Source organism: Ranitomeya imitator, chromosome 1, assembly GCF_032444005.1.
Source record: "Ranitomeya imitator isolate aRanImi1 chromosome 1, aRanImi1.pri, whole genome shotgun sequence".
Lineage (NCBI taxonomy): Eukaryota > Metazoa > Chordata > Amphibia > Anura > Dendrobatidae > Ranitomeya > Ranitomeya imitator.
The window spans coordinates 809,705,610-809,723,525 of record NC_091282.1 but is presented as its reverse complement, the minus strand read 5'-3'; the positions used below and the strand labels follow the sequence as shown (position 1 = coordinate 809,723,525).

The window sequence follows — 17,916 nt, the reverse complement described above, 5'->3', positions numbered from 1 at the left end:
CCTTTTTTGGGGGGGAGACTGCAGCAGAAAAACAGGCCCTGTGTATTACACTACACAATGTAAGTGGCAGAACGTGGCTGGCAGATATTTAAAAAAATACAAAGGCTGTAGTACAATTTCAATCTCCCTACAATGATCTCAGGACAAGTATGGCAGCAATAAAAAGGACTGCTGCACACAAAAGTATGGACAAAGAAACAAGAGAACTGTGCAGAAAGGAGCAACAGGATTTTTGCTTTTAAAAAAGCAGTTGGTTTGCACAGCGACGTCCAAACAGCAATGCAGCTATCAGGGAGCCTTATAGGGCAGCCTAATAAGCTACAGTGATCATGCACAAAAAAAAAACTCCACTGTCCCTGCAAAGAAAAAGTGGTGTTGGACAGTGGAAATCGCTACAGCACAAGCAGTTTCGGGGTTAATCTTCCCTCCCTAACTATATCTCTTCTTGTGATGAAGCTGCAGCAACCTCTCTCTATGCTAAGATTGGCAGGAGTAAGATGGCGGTCGGCGTGCACGCCCCTTTATAGCCCCTGTGACGCCGCAGAAAGCAAGCCAATCACTGTAATGCCCTTCTCTAAGATGGTGGTGACCGAGACCTATGTCATCACGCTGCCCACACTCTGCATCCTCCATACAAAATGCGACTTTGGCACAAAGATCGCCGACCTCATGGCCGATTGTTGTGAATTCTGTTGTCGAACTCCCTCCTGTGGTCGTGAATGGTACTTCGGCAAGTTCTGTCTATGGGCTCCCTCTGGTGGCTATGAGTGAAGCTGCTGCTTCTGAGGTTCCTTACACAGGTGACGTGGTTTATCCTTTGGTTGGCTTCTCTATTTAACTCCACTCAGATCGTTACTCCATGCCAGCTGTCAATGTTTTAGCATTGGTTCAGTTCGCTTCTGGATCTGCCTGGTGACCTGTCTTCTCCTGCAGAAGCTAAGTTCCTTATTGTTATTTTTGCTCATTGTTTCTTTGTCCAGCTGGTTATCCTGATTTTGTCTTGCTAGCTGGAAGCTCTGGGATGCAGAGTGGCACCCCGCACCGTGAGTCGGTGCGGAGGACCCTTTTGCACACTCTGCGTGGTCTTTTGTAGGTTTTTGTGCTGACCGCAAAGATTCCTTTCCTATCCTCTGTCTATTTAGTAAGTCTGGCCTCCCTTTGCTGAAACCTATTTCATTTCTGCGTTTGTGACTTTCATCTTTACTCACAGTCATTATATGTGGGGGGCTGCCTATTCCTTTGGGGAATTTCTCTGAGGCAAGGTAGGCTTTATTTTCTATCTCTAGGGCTAGCTAGCTCTGAGGCTGTGACGAGGCGCCTAGGGAGCGTCAGGAGCGCTCCACGGCTATTTTTAGTGTGTGCGATAGGATTAGGGTTTGCGGTCAGCAGAGCTCCCACATCCCAGAGCTCGTCCTGTATGAGTTTAACTATCAGGTCGGGTGCTCCTAACCACCAGGTCATAACAGTACAGCTGGCCCAAAGTATTAATGCATCTCAATAGAGAGATAAGAGGACTTCTGAGACCATTTTTTTTTCTTTGCACTGTGTTTTGTCTTTCTTTTCCCCTAGACCTTTGGGTGGTTCAGGACACAGGTGTAGAGATGGACATTCAGGGTCTATCCTCTTGTGTGGATCATCTCACTGCAAGGGTACAAAACATTCAAGATTTTGTGGTTCAGAATCCTATGTTAGAGCCTAGATTTCCTATTCCTGATTTATTTTCTGGGGATAGATCTAGATTCTTGAATTTCAAAAATAATTGTAAACTGTTTCTAGCTTTGAAACCCCGCTCCTCTGGTGACCCCGTTCAACAAGTAAAAATCATTATTTCTTTGTTGCGTGGTGACCCTCAAGACTGGGCATTTTCCCTTGCGCCAGGAGATCCTGCATTGCGAGATGTAGATGCGTTTTTTCTGGCGCTTGGATTGCTTTATGATGAACCAAATTCAGTGGATCAGGCAGAGAAAATCTTGCTGGCTTTGTGTCAGGGTCAGGATGAAGCGGAGGTGTACTGTCAGAAGTTTAGAAAGTGGTCTGTGCTTACTCAGTGGAATGAATGTGCCCTGGTGGCAATTTTCAGAAAGGGTCTTTCTGAAGCCCTTAAGGATGTAATGGTGGGATTTCCCACGCCTGCTGGTCTGAATGAGTCTATGTCCTTGGCCATTCAGATCGATCGGCGCATGCGTGAGCGCAAAGCTGTGCACCATCTGGCGGTATTCTCTGAGCATAGGCCTGAGCCTATGCAATGTGATAGGACTTTGACTAGAGCTGAACGGCAAGAACACAGACATCGGAATGGGCTGTGTTTTTACTGTGGTGAATCCACTCATGCTATCTCCGATTGTCCTAAGCGCACTAAGCGGTTCGCTAGGTCTGCCACCATTGGTACGGTACAGTCTAAATTTCTTTTGTCCGTTACTCTGATTTGCTCTCTGTCGTCCTATTCTGTAATGGCATTTGTGGATTCAGGCGCTGCCCTGAATTTGATGGACTTGGAGTTTGCCAGGCGCTGTGGTTTTTTCTTGGAGCCCTTGCAGTATCCTATTCCATTGAGAGGAATTGATGCTACGCCTTTGGCCAAGAATAAGCCTCAGTACTGGACTCAATTGACCATGTGCATGGCTCCTGCACATCAGGAGGATATTCGCTTTTTGGTGTTGCATAATCTGCATGATGTCGTCGTTTTGGGGTTGCCATGGCTACAGGTCCATAATCCAGTGTTGGATTGGAAATCTATGTCTGTGTCCAGCTGGGGTTGTCAGGGGGTACATGGTGATGTTCCATTGCTGTCAATTTCGCCTTCCACTCCTTCTGAAGTCCCTGAGTTTTTATCAGATTACCGGGATGTATTTGAAGAGCCCAAATCTGGTGCCCTACCTCCTCATAGGGATTGTGACTGTGCTATTAATTTGATTCCTGGTAGTAAGTTTCCTAACGGCCGTCTGTTTAATTTATCTGTGCCAGAGCACGCTGCTATGCGGAGTTATATAAAGGAATCCTTGGAGAAGGGACATATTCGTCCATCGTCGTCACCATTAGGAGCAGGGTTCTTTTTTGTGGCCAAGAAGGATGGTTCTTTGAGACCTTGTATTGATTACCGCCTTCTTAATAAGATCACAGTCAAATTTCAGTATCCTTTGCTGCTGCTGTCTGATTTATTTGCTCGGATTAAGGGGGCTAGTTGGTTCACCAAGATAGATCTTCGAGGGGCGTATAATCTTGTGCGAATTAAACAGGGTGATGAATGGAAAACAGCATTTAATACGCCCGAGGGCCATTTTGAATACCTGGTTATGCCATTCGGGCTTTCTAATGCTCCATCTGTGTTTCAGTCCTTTATGCATGACATCTTCCGAGAGTACCTGGATAGATTTATGATTGTATATTTGGATGACATTTTGGTCTTTTCGGATGATTGGGAGTCTCATGTGAAGCAGGTCAGAATGGTGTTCCAGGTCCTTCGTGCGAATTCCTTGTTTGTGAAGGGGTCAAAGTGTCTCTTTGGAGTTCAGAAGGTTTCATTTTTGGGTTTCATTTTTTCCCCTTCTACTATCGAGATGGATCCTGTTAAAGTTCAGGCCATTTACGATTGGACTCAGCCGACATCTGAGAAGAGCTTGCAGAAGTTCCTGGGCTTTGCTAATTTTTATCGTCGCTTCATCGCTAACTTTTCCAGTATTGCTAAACCGTTGACTGATTTGACCAAAAAAGGTGCTGATGTGGTCAATTGGTCCTCTGCGGCTGTAGCGGCTTTTCAGGGGTTGACGCGTCGTTTTTCTTCTGCCCCTGTGTTGTGCCAGCCAGATGTTTCGCTCCCTTTTCAGGTGGAGGTTGATGCTTCTGAAATTGGAGCAGGGGCTGTTTTGTCGCAAAGAAGTTCTGATGGCTCGGTGATGAAACCCTGTGCCTTCTTTTCTAGAAAATTCTCGCCTGCTGAGCGCAATTATGATGTGGGCAATCGGGAGTTGTTGGCCATGAAGTGGGCATTCGAGGAGTGGCGACATTGGCTTGAAGGAGCTAAACATCGCGTGGTGGTCTTGACGGATCACAAGAATTTGACTTATCTCGAGTCTGCCAAACGGTTGAATCCTAGACAGGCTCGATGGTTGCTCTTTTTCTCCCGTTTTGATTTTGTGGTTTCATACCTTCCAAGATCTAAGAATGTGAGGGCTGATGCCCTGTCAGGGAGTTTTGTGCCTGACTCTCCGGGTGTTCCGGAGCCGGCGGGTGTTCTTAAAGAAGGGGGAATTTTGTCAGCTATTTCCCCTGATTTGCGGCGTGTGCTGCAAAAGTTTCAGGCTGATAGACCTGACCGTTGTCCTACGAAGAAACTGTTTGTCCCTGATAGATGGACTAGTAGAGTTATCTCGGAGATTCATTGTTCAGTATTGGCTGGTCATCCTGGAATCTTTGGTACCAGAGATTTGGTGGCTAGATCTTTTTGGTGGCCTTTTTTGTCACGGGATGTGCGTTCTTTTGTGCAGTCCTGTGGGATTTGTGCTCGGGCTAAGCCCTGCTGTTCTCTGCCAGTGGGTTGCTTTTGCCCTTGCCGATTCCGAAGAGGCCCTGGGCGCATATTTCCATGGATTTTATTTCTGATCTCCCTGTTTCTCAAAAGATGTCGGTCATTTGGGTGGTTTGTGATCGCTTCTCTAAGATGGTCCATTTGGTACCCTTATCTAAACTGCCTTCCTCCTCTGATTTGGTTCCATTGTTTTTCCAGCATGTGGTTCGTTTGCATGGCATTCCGGAGAACATCGTCTCGGACAGAGGTTCCCAGTTTGTTTCGAGGTTTTGGCGGTCCTTTTGCGCTAAGATGGGCATTGATTTGTCTTTTTCTTCAGCTTTCCATCCTCAGACTAATGGCCAAACCGAACGAACTAATCAGACTTTGGAGACATATCTGAGATGCTTTGTTTCTGCTGATCAGGATGATTGGGTGTCCTTCTTGCCTTTGGCTGAGTTCGCCCTTAATAATCGGGCCAGCTCGGCTACTTTAGTTTCTCCTTTTTTCTGCAATTCTGGTTTCCATCCTCGTTTCTCTTCAGGGCAGGTTGAGCATTCGGACTGTCCTGGTGTGGATGCGGTGGTGGACAGGTTGCAGCAGATTTGGACTCATGTGGTGGACAATTTGACATTGTCCCAGGAGAAGGCTCAACGTTTCGCTAACCGCCGGCGTTGTGTTGGTCCCCGACTTCGTGTTGGGGATTTGATTTGGTTGTCATCTCGTCACGTTCCTATGAAGGTTTCCTCTCCTAAGTTTAAGCCTCATTTCATTGGACCATATAAGATTTCTGAGGTTCTTAATCCTGTGTCATTTCGTTTGGATCTTCCAGCTTCTTTTGCCATCCATAATGTGTTCCATAGGTCGTTGTTGCGGAGATACGTGGCGCCTATGGTTCCCTCCGTTGATCCTCCTGCCCCGGTGTTGGTCGAGGGGGAGTTGGAGTTTGTGGTGGAGAAGATTTTGGATTCTCGTGTTTCGAGACGGAAACTCCAGTACCTAGTCAAGTGGAAGGGTTATGGTCAAGAAGATAATTCCTGGGTTTTTGCCTCTGATGTTCATGCTGCCGATCTTGTTCGTGCCTTTCATTTGGCTCATCCTGATCGGCCTGGGGGCTCTGGTGAGGTTTCGGTGACCCCTCCTCAAGGGGGGGGTACAGTTGTGAATTCTGTTGTCGAACTCCCTCCTGTGGTCATGAATGGTACTTCGGCAAGTTCTGTCTATGGGCTCCCTCTGGTGGCTATGTGTGAAGCTGCTGCTTCTGAGGTTCCTTACACAGGTGACGTGGTTTATCCTTTGGTTGGCTTCTCTATTTAACTCCACTCAGATCGTTACTCCATGCCAGCTGTCAATGTTTTAGCATTGGTTCAGTTCGCTCCTGGATCTGCCTGGTGACCTGTCTTCTCCTGCAGAAGCTAAGTTCCTTATTGTTATTTTTGCTCATTGTTTCTTTGTCCAGCTGGTTATCCTGATTTTGTCTTGCTAGCTGGAAGCTTTGGGATGCAGAGTGGCACCCCGCACCGTGAGTCGGTGCGGAGGACCCTTTTGCACACTCTGCGTGGTCTTTTGTAAGTTTTTGTGCTGACCGCAAAGATTCCTTTCCTATCCTCTGTCTATTTAGTAAGTCTGGCCTCCCTTTGCTGAAACCTATTTAATTTCTGCGTTTGTGACTTTCATCTTTACTCACAGTCATTATATGTAAGGGGCTGCCTATTCCTTTGGGGAATTTCTCTGAGGCAAGGTAGGCTTTATTTTCTATCTCTAGGGCTAGCTAGCTCTGAGGCTGTGATGAGGTGCCTAGGGAGCATCAGGAGCGCTCCACGGCTATTTTTAGTGTGTGCGATAGGATTAGGGTTTGCGGTCAGCAGAGCTCCCACATCCCAGAGCTCGTCCTGTATGAGTTTAACTATCAGGTCGTGTGCTCCTAACCACCAGGTCATAGCAGCCGATCCCACACTAGGATCGGGTCGGATTTCACGAAACCCTACTTTGCCAAAAGTCGGCGATTTTTGAAATTGTTCGATCCGTTTTGCTCAACCCTAATCATGATGTTCCCAGCAATCCTCGCATTCAATCTCACGTGCACTCCCCTTAGTATTTAATTTACACAAGGACCTGCATCTCTTTTTCACATTCTTCTTTACCTTCCAGGACCTTCCAATCACGTGCTTCTTATCCACCAATGACAGCGGGCCAAGTGGTACGCACATCTCCGTTGTGCTCCTGGTGCCTCTGCCTGCCGACGTCACGTCCCTCGTGGCCGTGTCAGCTGATCGCGGCGTCAGGGATCACGGGGGCTGGCGGCGGATGGTGCCATGGCAACATCCAATGGTCGTGCGCGTCGCTCAAACACTCGTTCCTGCTGATCATTGGGTGCTCTTGCTATAAATACCTTCCCTCTTCTGGATGACGCCACCCCCTGACAAAGGCTAACGCCGAAACGCACGTCGGGGTCGGGCGCATCCAGGAGACGGTCTTTTATATCACCCACAGGTAATGTTGTTTGTGGCCATAATTATAGCATGAAATATCAGCAGCATGCATTCTAGTCTTTGAATATTCATTAGCGGTTGCTATCTTTACCTTTAGTAACCCTGTACTTGCACCTTAATATTATTTTTACTGTGTACTTCTATGCACACACTTGCCGCATTTCCTGTGGATACTAATTTGCTACTATTGGTGCCATGTATGTATTTGTTTATATTGTTGACCTATGCATTATCATGAGGCATCTTAATATATTGTATAAATACTTTTCCGTCTCCTGTTGTAGTGTCCTTCTGTTTGGTATCCCCCTCCCTCACCAGATGGTGTACCATTTCTTTAATAAATTCATCATTATTTAATTTGGGCATGGATTCGGTTCCTTTTATTCTCTTTTTCTGCTTATAAAATTTCCGCTACTCAGGCCATGTTGGTATACGTAGTAGCTATAATTGAGAAATGTTGTTTTGTATATAATTTTCGTTTAATTGATTTATTTTGTATGTATACCCTGCCTTGAGCTTTACCCTTGATAGAATTAGGAAGAGCAGCTAGAAGTCTGCAAGGCGTATATGTGCTTGAGAGATGGGGGCGCCAAACTGAATTTTTGCCCCGGGTGACAGAAGACCTACAGTGGGTATGGAAAGTATTCAGACCCCTTTAAATTTTTCACTCTTTGTTTCATTACAGCCATTTGGTAAATTCAAAAAAGTTAATTTTTTTCTCATTAATGTACACTTTGCACCCCATCTTGGCTGAAAAAAAACAGAAATGTAGTAATTTTTGCAAATTTATTAAAAAAGAAAAACTGAAATACAGTGGGTATGAAAAGTATTCAGACTCCTTTAAATTTTTCACTCTTTGTTTCATTGCAGCCATTTGGTAAATTCAAAAAAGTTCATTTTTTCACATTAATGTGCATTCCGCACCCCATCTTGACTGAAAAAAAGAGAAAAATAGAAATGTAACAATTTTTGCAAATTTAATAAAAAAGAAAAACTGAAATATCACATGACCATAAATATTCAGACCCTTTGCTCAGTATTGAGTAGTACAGCCATGAGTCTTCTCGTGTATAAGCCGGGAAGCGGCAGAGCAGCGGGTCACAGAGGCCGGAGCTGGCGGCTGTGGCTAAATCCTGTGCCCGCTGCTAAAGAAAAATGAATATTCACTGCGCTGGAATATTCACCTCTATTACCTTAAAGAGCGGGGACACGTGCACGTGATCGCTCGGCCGGAAGAGCTTGTGGCACAGAACAAGATGCAGCGAGGGTGCGCAGGGAAGGTAAGTAGGATGTATTTTTTTTATAGGAACAATGCATAAAAGGACAGGGACAGGGAGTCGTGCATACAAGGACAGGGATGGGGATCCATGCATACAGGGATAGGGGATAAGGACCCATGCCTACAAGGATAGGGGATAAGAAGACATGCATAGAGGGATGGGGAACCATGCATAGAAGGACAGGGATGGGGAGCCATGTATAGAAGGACAGGGATGGGGAGCCATGCATAGAAGGACAGGGATGGGGACGGAGCCATGCATAGAAGGACAGGGATGGGGAGCCATACATACAAGGATATACAGTAGATTGGGAGCTATGCATAGGGTCGGACTGGACTGGTGGGGAATCGGGGAAAACTGTGGTGGGCTCTTGTCTATGGGGGCAGGTGAGAAGATGAAGAAAAAAAATGTGGTTTTTAGGGGCACGTGCCCTTTAAAAGTGCAGACAGAGACTGTGTAGAGGCGCGTGCATGCAGCGGTCATTACCTGAACCGCCACAGCACGCGTCCTGATCCTATCTGTCAAATGTGTGCCCGTTGCCACCGGCATGTAACATCAGTTGTTATGCTCCACATGCGACGGACGCACATCAGCTGCCGGCCTCTGCTAGGTCGGCGGCCATTTTACTATGTGTGCACCAACTTGCAGAGAGGAGGAGGACGCCGCCGGGAGCGCAGGAAGGTAAGAGGAATCTTTTTTGTTTTTGCCTGTCTCTCTGTGTCTGTCTCTCTGTGCCTCTGTCTGTCTGTTTCTTTGTCTGTCTCTGTCTGGTTTTGTCTCTGTCTGTGTCTGTCTCTGTGTGTCTCTCTCTGTCTCTCAGTTTCCTGTCTGTCTCTGTCTGTCTCTGTCTTTCTCCATCTGTCTGTCTCTCTGTCTGTCTCTCTGTCTCTGTCTCCATGAAGCTAGGATAAGGATATGGGGGCAGGAAAAAAGGACCAAGATGGATATAACCGGGGTGGCAGGATGGATATATGGGGGGCAGAAATAAATTACCAAGATGGATATAAGGGGCGGCAGAATGGATATATGGGAAGCAGGAAAAAAGGACCAGGATGCATATATGGGGGGCAGGAAAAAAGGACCAGAATGGATATAACGGGGACAGCAGGATGGATATATGGAGGGCAGGAAAATAAGACCAAGATGGATATAGGTGGGACGGCAGGATGGATATATGGGGGGCAGGAAAAAAGGACCAGGATGGATATATGGGGAGCAGGAAAAAAGGACCAGGCTGGATGTAAGCAGGGCGGCAGGACAGATATATGGGGGGCAGGAAAAAAGGACAAGGCTGGATATAAAGGGGGCAGCAGGATAGATATACAGTGCCTTGCGAAAGTATTCGGCTCCCTGGAACTTTTCAACCTTTTCCCACATATCATGCTTCAAACATAAAGATACCAAATGTAAATTTTTGGTGAAGAATCAACAAGTGGAACACAATTGTGAAGTTGAATGAAATTTATTGGTTATTTTATATTTTTGTTGAAATTCAAAAACTGAAAAGTGGGGCGTGCAATATTATTCGGCCCCTTTACTTTCAGTGCAGCAAACTCACTCCAGAAGTTCATTGTGGATCTGTCACTGTCAGCTGCAGCCGCTGATGTGGCCCAGCCCATAGACGCCCCCACGCCACGAGGGCGTTGGGCGCGCATACCCCAGGGACGCCATACAGACCCTTTATGCCACAGAGTGGGACCCAGGCCTACCCGAACTAGGGGTGGGCAGAGACCGGGTGTCACGAGATTGTATGAAATATAATATGATTTTGGAGGTTGCCTGTCAAAGTCATGCTGCGGGCTAAACAGCCCTCCCTTCCCTCTGTGTTTCAGAATCTATGTGTAGAAGAGGTTTTTATTGCCCTGGCCATAAATTCCAAGCTTGGAGCAACTTACTTCCCCCCTCCCATCTGTCCAGCTATAACTGGTATAGAAGTTGTCCAAAGTCCATGAGGGTCTCTGTTCTAATATGATAAGATATTGGGCCAACGACGTGAGCTAGGAGAATATTAAATACATATTGCTAAAGTCCATCGGCGCGTCTATCCATCACGGTAAACACGGGCTTCTAGTTTCAACAGGGACAGAGTATGGATTTCTCTGGAACTATGCATCGCATCAAGCCAAATTTGGTCTCCTTAAAATGCCAATGTTAAAATAAGGTGAATGCTGGGTGTGTTATGATTCTGACATGTTCTGGACCGAAAATACACAAATTATAAGAATTGTTGGAGAAAACTAGAAGGCTGAAGATAGAGGAGGGTCTGAGTAAACCAGCCCTGTTGGTGATGTCACAGGCTGTGGTTATTTAAATGACTCCACTTTGCCCAGCCTTCAGAGTCAGCAGAGTTTTACCTGGGAAGCCCTGACGGCTAGCCTGATGCATTGGGACATATGGAAACTAGCCTGGTTGCCTGCAATGCTCTGAACACATGTAAGTGTTGATTTCTCATTTAACCCCTGTTATTTTTATAATTACCTTGTACATATGTCACGCCGTAAGCGGCGTTAAAGGGGCAGGAGGGCGTATTGGAACCCGCACCTGTCCCTACCACTTTAATGGGGCCCTGGCTTTCCCTTATCTCGGGGGTACCTATGATGGTTAGGAGGCCCGAGCCACCCGCGTCTTCCTGTCTCCTGTGCAGGCCCTATAAATGGCCCCCTCTCCCCCCCAGGGAGGAGGACTGCACCAGTGTATAAACACAACAATGAACAGGGTATACAGACAAGGAAAATAAAAGTCTCAAACTCACCAAATGCTCACACAACCACAGAGGGTACACATAGAAGGGAAGAGAAGGAGAAAACTAGGAAGGAAAACAGGTTTAACAAGCAACCAAAACAACAGACACCAATCTCTGTAATAAACCTCCAAGCTCCAAATATCCCTCCCCTTCAACCTCCAAGCCAGGCAGCAGAACTCATCACTGACACTACTGTTGTCAAGGCTGGGTCTATGTAGAGGAGATTACCAAAATCCCCTTCAGCTGAGAGACACAGCTCACAGCAACTTCGCAAATAAGGTTAACTCCTGCACTGCTGGCACAAAGCATCCAGGTCAAAATACAGGAGAAGAGCTTCTGTTCACTGTGTGTGAACGAGGCCCAGAGCGCTGTGGTTCTCTGGAAACTCTCTGTTGTGGTAGCCCCGTGACAACATATTTACAATTGTCTCATATTGTAACAAGTTTTATATGCCTATTTATAAACACTGCCTTAAACTTTCGGAGTAAAATATATAAATTACTAGTTCGTTCTTCCTGTTCTAAAACGTACCCGAAGTCTTCTGAAGGGAATTATGCTACTGTTTTGGGTTAGCTTTGGACCTGTTTAATCGAAGCTGGTGGCAGCATACCGTGTGCGGGCCTTTGGGTGTCTTTGTACCGACTGCAGCGTTGATAATTATTGTTCCTGCCTGAGTGGGAGTAGTTAATCGCATCGCTGCAGCATGCCCAATAGCCAGTACATAGCAGGCAGCCTTTCTGGCGACTAATTACTCTAGGTGCAGTACCTAATCTGACCTGAGCGTAAGGGGGGCGCCAGAGAGCTGCAAGTTTCAAGTGGAACTGTAAGTGGGAGATACATAAATCCCTGCAGTTCGTGGTATATTGAAGAGCAGTGGGATACCTAAAATAAGCCCCTGCTGTAAACTAAGAGGGCAATAGCCTTGTGTGTGTTTTTTCATCACATTGTGGAGTGGAGGGATAACTATGATAAGTCCCCCTGCACATGTGATAGCTGTCTGTTGGCCTAAAGTCACCCTGATCCGTGACGTGGGGGTGACGGTCACGGTGTGAATCGTGGTACCGGGGTTCTGTGGCAGCTGAGCATGTGGACAAGGAAGGAAACACGTAGGACTTGATTACACCGCACAACTTCAGGTATAGAGAAAGTAAAGTTTACTAAAGAAAAGTCACATAGTACATAAACAAAACATAATGATGTCAGGCTCCCGATTCCACACCTCCCAGAAGGGTACCACCCAGTGGACCCCAAGGCACCAATGGATCACTGAGGCAGACATAGGCGGGACATCAGGACACAGGCAGGACATCAGGGTACACAAGGTCATCAGGATGAAGGCAAGACATCAGGGTACAGACAGGACATCTGGACACAGGAAGGATATCAGGACCCAGGCAGTGCATGAGGATATCAGGAATACCGGATAGACATCTAGGACACTGATGTGGCAGCCCAGGTCGTCGGCTGGGACACTGGCGTGGCAGCCCAGGGCATCAGTTACATCAGGACATTGGACACAGGAAGGACATCAGGACACAGGCAGGGCATCAAGACATCAGGAATACCGGATAGACATCTGGGACACTGGTGTGGCAGTCCAGGTCATCAGCTGAGACACTGGTGTGGCAGCCCAGGGCATAAGTTACATCAGGACATCGGACACAGTTCAGACAGGGTTAGGTACAGGATCAAGGATTCGGACCTAGATATACCGCCTCCAGGACAGGTGCCAAAACAGGAATCAAGGCAAGGACTTTGGTACCAAAACATAGACAGGAGAGGTGCAGGAACACAAACACACATAGCAAAGTTCAGGAGCTTTGTGAGTAGCTCAGGCCCCGCCCATAGGGCAGGGGAACTTTATATAGGAGCTGCCCCTCAGCAATTGGCTGGGGACAGCATTTCAAGTACACACACTAACCCTGATAAAAGCAGGGGAAGTGTGGCCGCGCACGCCCTTAGTACAAACAGAAACCATTACAGCACAATCAGTGCAGGAACTGTGGTTAGGTCACCTGGCAGCGACTGCTAGCCTGAACACACGTGCAGTCATGCACCAGCTGCAAATGACCTCGCAACCCGCGGACAGCTTCCACAGCGGCAACCAGGGACCGCACAAGCGGATGGTCATGCAGCAGAGCAAAGACATAACCACCCATGTACGGCTACGCAGTAAAGCAGGGAACTGAGAAGGTCCATACAGGTAACAGCCAACAGTATCCCAGCTCAATTAGGGGGAAAGGAGCAAAGGGTTAAAGCAAAGACTTGCATTGTCATGCCGAAAACCAGATACAGACAGAATGGCGTGACAGGATCTCTGAATGATCCAATGTTGTCCTAAATGCCTAATGATGATAAATATAATACACTTGTGTGTAATCAAGTCTCCGTATAAATGCACCTGCTCTGTTATAGTCTCAGGGTTCTGTTTGAGGAACAGAGACCATCATGAAGACCAAGGAAGACAACAGGCAGGTCCGGGATACTGTTGTGGAGAAGTTTAAAGCCGGATTTGGATACAAAATGATTTCCAAAACTTTAAACATCCCAAGGAGCACTGTACAAGTGATCATATTGAAATGGAAGGAGTATCATACAACTGCAAATCTACTAAGACCCGGCCGTCCCTCTAAACTTTCAACTCAAACAAGGAGAAGACTGATCAGACATGCAGCCAAGGCCAAGAGGCCTATGATCACTCTGGATGAACTGCAGAGATCTACAGCTGAGGTGGGACAGTCTGTCCATAGGACAACAATCAGTCGTACACTGCACAAATCTGGCCTTTATGGAAGAGTGGCAAGAAGACAGCCATTTCTCAAAGATATCCATAAAAAAGTGTTGTTTAAAGTTTGCAACAAGCCACCTGGGAGACACACCAATCATGTGGAAGAAGGTCCTCTGGTCAGATGAAACCAAAATCGAACTTTTTGGCAGCAATGCCAAAAGATATGCTTGGTGTAAAGACAACACATCTCATCACCCTGAACATACCATCCCCACTGTCAAACATGGTGGTGGCAGCATCATGGTTTGGCCAGCTTTTCTTCAGCAGGGACAGGGAAGATGGTTAAAATTGATGTTAAGATGGATGGAGCCCAATACAGGACCATTCTTGAAGAAAACTTGTTCGAGTCTGCAAAAGACCTGTGACTGGGACGGAGCTTTGTCTTCCAACAAGACAATGATCCCCAACATAAAGCAAAATCTACAATGGAATGGTTCACAAATAAACATATCCAGGTGTTAGAATGGCCAAGTCAATGTCTAGACCTCAATCCAATCGAGAATCTGTGGAAAGAGCTGAAAACTGCTGTTCACAAACGATCTCCATCAAACCTCACTGAGCTCGAGCTGTTTGCCAAGGAAGATTGGCAAGAATTTCAGTCTCTTGATGTACAAAACTGATAGAGACATAACCCAAGCGACTTGCAGCTGTAATCGCAGCAAAAGGTGGCACGACAAAGTATTAAGTTAAAGGGGCTGAATAATATTGCTGCCACGACTCCACCTGCCGCCGCTCCAGCCGCCGCGCCTGCCGCTCACTCTGTGCCGACATACTTCGTCTCTCTGGTCTGCAGACGCTCCGTTCCTCCACTCTATGATTCTGGAGGATCTTGACCTGGAAGTTCTGCAGCACTCGGTCTATTTAAGGTAACTTCTTCCTCTGCTCCATGCCTGATTGTCATTTGTCCTCATTTGACCCAGGTCCCTCTGTACCTTGCTCTGTCCTGTGCGTCCGCCATACCTTCCTCTGTCCTGTGCGTCCGCCATACCTTGCTCTGTCCTCTGCATCCGCCATACCTTGCTCTGTCCTGTGCGTCCCTCATACCCTGCCTGTCCTGTGTTTCCACCATACCCCACCTGTCCTGTGTTTCTGCCATACCCTGCCTGTCCTGTGTTTCCACCATACCCTGCCTGTCCTGTGTTTCCGCCATATCCAGTCTGTCCTGGGCATTTGCCATAACCTGCCTGTCCTGTGTTTCCTCCATTCCCTGCCTGTCCTGTGTTTCTGCCATATCCAGTCTGTCCGGGGCGTCCGCCATATCCTGCCTATTCTTTGTCTCGGTCATTGCCAGTCTGTCCTGTGTCTCCATTATAGCCAGTTCTGCGCCTTTTCCGCTCCTACTTCCTGTCCCCGGGTATCCGCTTCTGCGGCAATAGTCTCCCTCGGGCCTGCCCCTAACACTCCCTGTATTGGGGGTGGTCCACCAGGCCAGCTCACCCTTGGGAGGTTCCTTGTCGTGGTTTTGCAGGTTCACTTTAGGAGTTCCAAAAGATCTGACAATTGCACGCCCCACTTTTCAGTTTTTGATTTTCCACAAAAATTTAAAATAACCAATACTTTTCGTTCAACTTCACAATTGTATTCCACTTGTTGTTGTTTCTTCACCAAAAATTTACATTTGATATATTTATATTTGAAGCATGATATGTGGGAAAAGGTTGTGGGAAAAGGTTGAAAAGTTCCAGGGAGCCGAATACTTTCACAAGGCACTGTATGTGGAGCAGGAAAAAAGGACTAGGATGGATATATGGGGAGCAAGAAAAAAGGACCAGGATGGATATAAGGGGGGGGGGGGGGAGGAGGGGTTGCGGCAGGATGGATATATGGAGGGCAGGAAGAAAGAACCAGGCTGGATATAAGGGGGCTGCAGGATGGATATATTGGGAGCAGGAAAAAGGACGGAAAATGGAACAGGTAGGATATATGGGGAGCAGGAAAAAAGGACCAGGCTGGATATATGGGTGCAGGACAAAGGACCAGGATGCATACATATGAGGGGCCAGGATGGATACATATGGGATGCGGGGAGCCAGGATGAATACATATGGGAAGGCCAGGATATATATATGTGGGGAGCTAAGATGCAGATATATGGGCAATCAGGATGGATATATGGTAGAGCCAGGATGCATATATATGGGGGCACCAGGATCGATATATGGGGGCCAGGGTGGATTTATGGGGGGGGCAGGACAAGGGAACAGGATGCATATATATGGGGGGCCAGGATGCAGATATATGTGGGAGCCAGTATGCATATACAGTTAGGTCCATATATATTTGGACAGAGACAACATTTTTCGAATTTTGGTTATAGACATTACCACAATGAATTTTAAACAAAACAATTCAGATGCAGTTGAAGTTCAGACTTTCAGCTTTCATTTGAGGGTATCCACATTAAAATTGGATGAAGGGTTTTGGAGTTTCAGCTCCTTAACATGTGCCACCCTGTTTTTAAAGGGACCAAAAGTAATTGGACAGATTAAATAATTTTAAATAAAATGTTTATTTTTAGTACTTGGTTGAAAACCCTTTGCTGGCAATGACTGCATGAAGTCTTGAACTCATGGACATCACCAGACGCTGTGTTTCCTCCTTTTTGATGCTCTGCCAGGCCTTCACTGCGGTGGTTTTCAGTTCCTGTTTGTTTGTGGGCCTTTCTGTCTGAAGTTTAGTCTTTAGCAAGTGCATGCTCAATTGGGTTGAGAGCAGGTGACTGACTTGGCCATTCAAGAATATTCCACTTCTTTGCTTTAATAAACTCCTGGGTTGCTTTGGCTTTATGTTTTGGGTCATTGTCCATCTGTAGTATGAAACGACGACCAATCAGTTTTGCTGCATTTGGCTGGATCTGAGCACACAGTATGGCTCTGAATACCTCAGAATTCATTCGTCTGCTTCTGTCCTGTGTCACATCATCAATAAACACTAGTGACCCAGTGCCACTGGCAGCCATGCATGCCCAAGCCATCACACTGCCTCCGCCGTGTTTTACAGATGATGTGGTATGCTTTGGATCATGAGTTGTATCACGCCTTCGCCATACTTTTCTCTTTCCCTCATTCTGGTAGAGGTTGATCTTGATTTCATCTGTCCAAAGAATGTTCTTCCAGAACTGTGTAGGCTTTTTCAGATTTTTTTTAATAAAGTCCAGTCTAGCCTTCTTATTCTTGATGCTTATGAGTGATTTGCACCGTGCAGTGAACCCTCTGTATTTACCTTCATGCAGTCTTCTCTTTATGGTAGATTTGGATATTGATACGCCGACCTCCTGGAGCGTGTTGTTCACTTGGTTGGCTGTTGTGAAGGGGTTTCTCTTCATCATGGAGATTATTCTGCGATCATCCACAACTGTTACCTTCTGTGGGCGCCCAGGTCTTTTTGCATTGATGAGTTCACCAGTGCTTTCTTTCTTTCTCAGGATGTACCAAACTGTAGATTTTGCCACTCCTAATATTGTAGCAATTTCTCGGATGTTTTTTTTTCCTGTTTTCGCAGCTTAAAGATTGCTTGTTTCACCTGCATGGAGAGCTCCTTTGACCGCATGTTTACTTCACAGCAAAACCTTCCAAATGCAAGCACCACACCTCAAATCAACTCCAGGCCTTTTATCTGCATAATTGAGAATGACATAACGAAGGGATTGCCCCCACCTGTTCATGAAATAGCCTTGGAGTCAATTGTCCAATTACTTTTGGTCCCTTTAAAAACAGGGTGGCACATGTTAAGGAGCTGAAATTCCTAAACCCTTCATCCAATTTTAATGTGGATACCCTCAAATGAAAGCTGAAAGTCTGAACTTCAACTGCATCTGAATTGTTTTCTTTCAAATTCATTGTGGTAATGTCTATAACCAAAATTAGAAAAATGTTGTCTCTGTCCAAATATATATGGACCTAACTGTATATGGGAAGCCAGGGTGGATATATGGTAGAGCCAGGATGCATACAGTATATATGGGGGGGTAGGATCGATATATGGGGGGCCAGGGTGGATTTATGTGTGGGGGTACGAGAGAACAGGATGCATATATATATGGGACCAGAATGGATATATGAGGGGGCAGCACAAGGATGGATATATATGGTGTGCCAGAATGGATGTAT

The 17,916-nt window shown here is 46.5% G+C and overlaps 1 protein-coding gene and 1 long non-coding RNA gene across 3 annotated transcripts in view; one reads left to right on the top strand and one right to left on the bottom strand.

Moving 5' to 3' along the window:
* Window positions 1–17,916, bottom strand: part of LOC138649125 (acetylgalactosaminyl-O-glycosyl-glycoprotein beta-1,3-N-acetylglucosaminyltransferase-like) — a 207,653-nt gene that overhangs the window by 170,588 nt on the left and 19,149 nt on the right. The window lies entirely within an intron of this gene.
* The window catches only part of LOC138649136 (uncharacterized), a 263,601-nt gene continuing 256,304 nt past the window's right edge, over window positions 10,620–17,916 (top strand). The window contains exon 1 of the long non-coding RNA XR_011315245.1: window positions 10,620–10,709. This is a non-coding gene — a long non-coding RNA (uncharacterized lncRNA). The remainder of the gene's footprint in view (window positions 10,710–17,916) is intronic.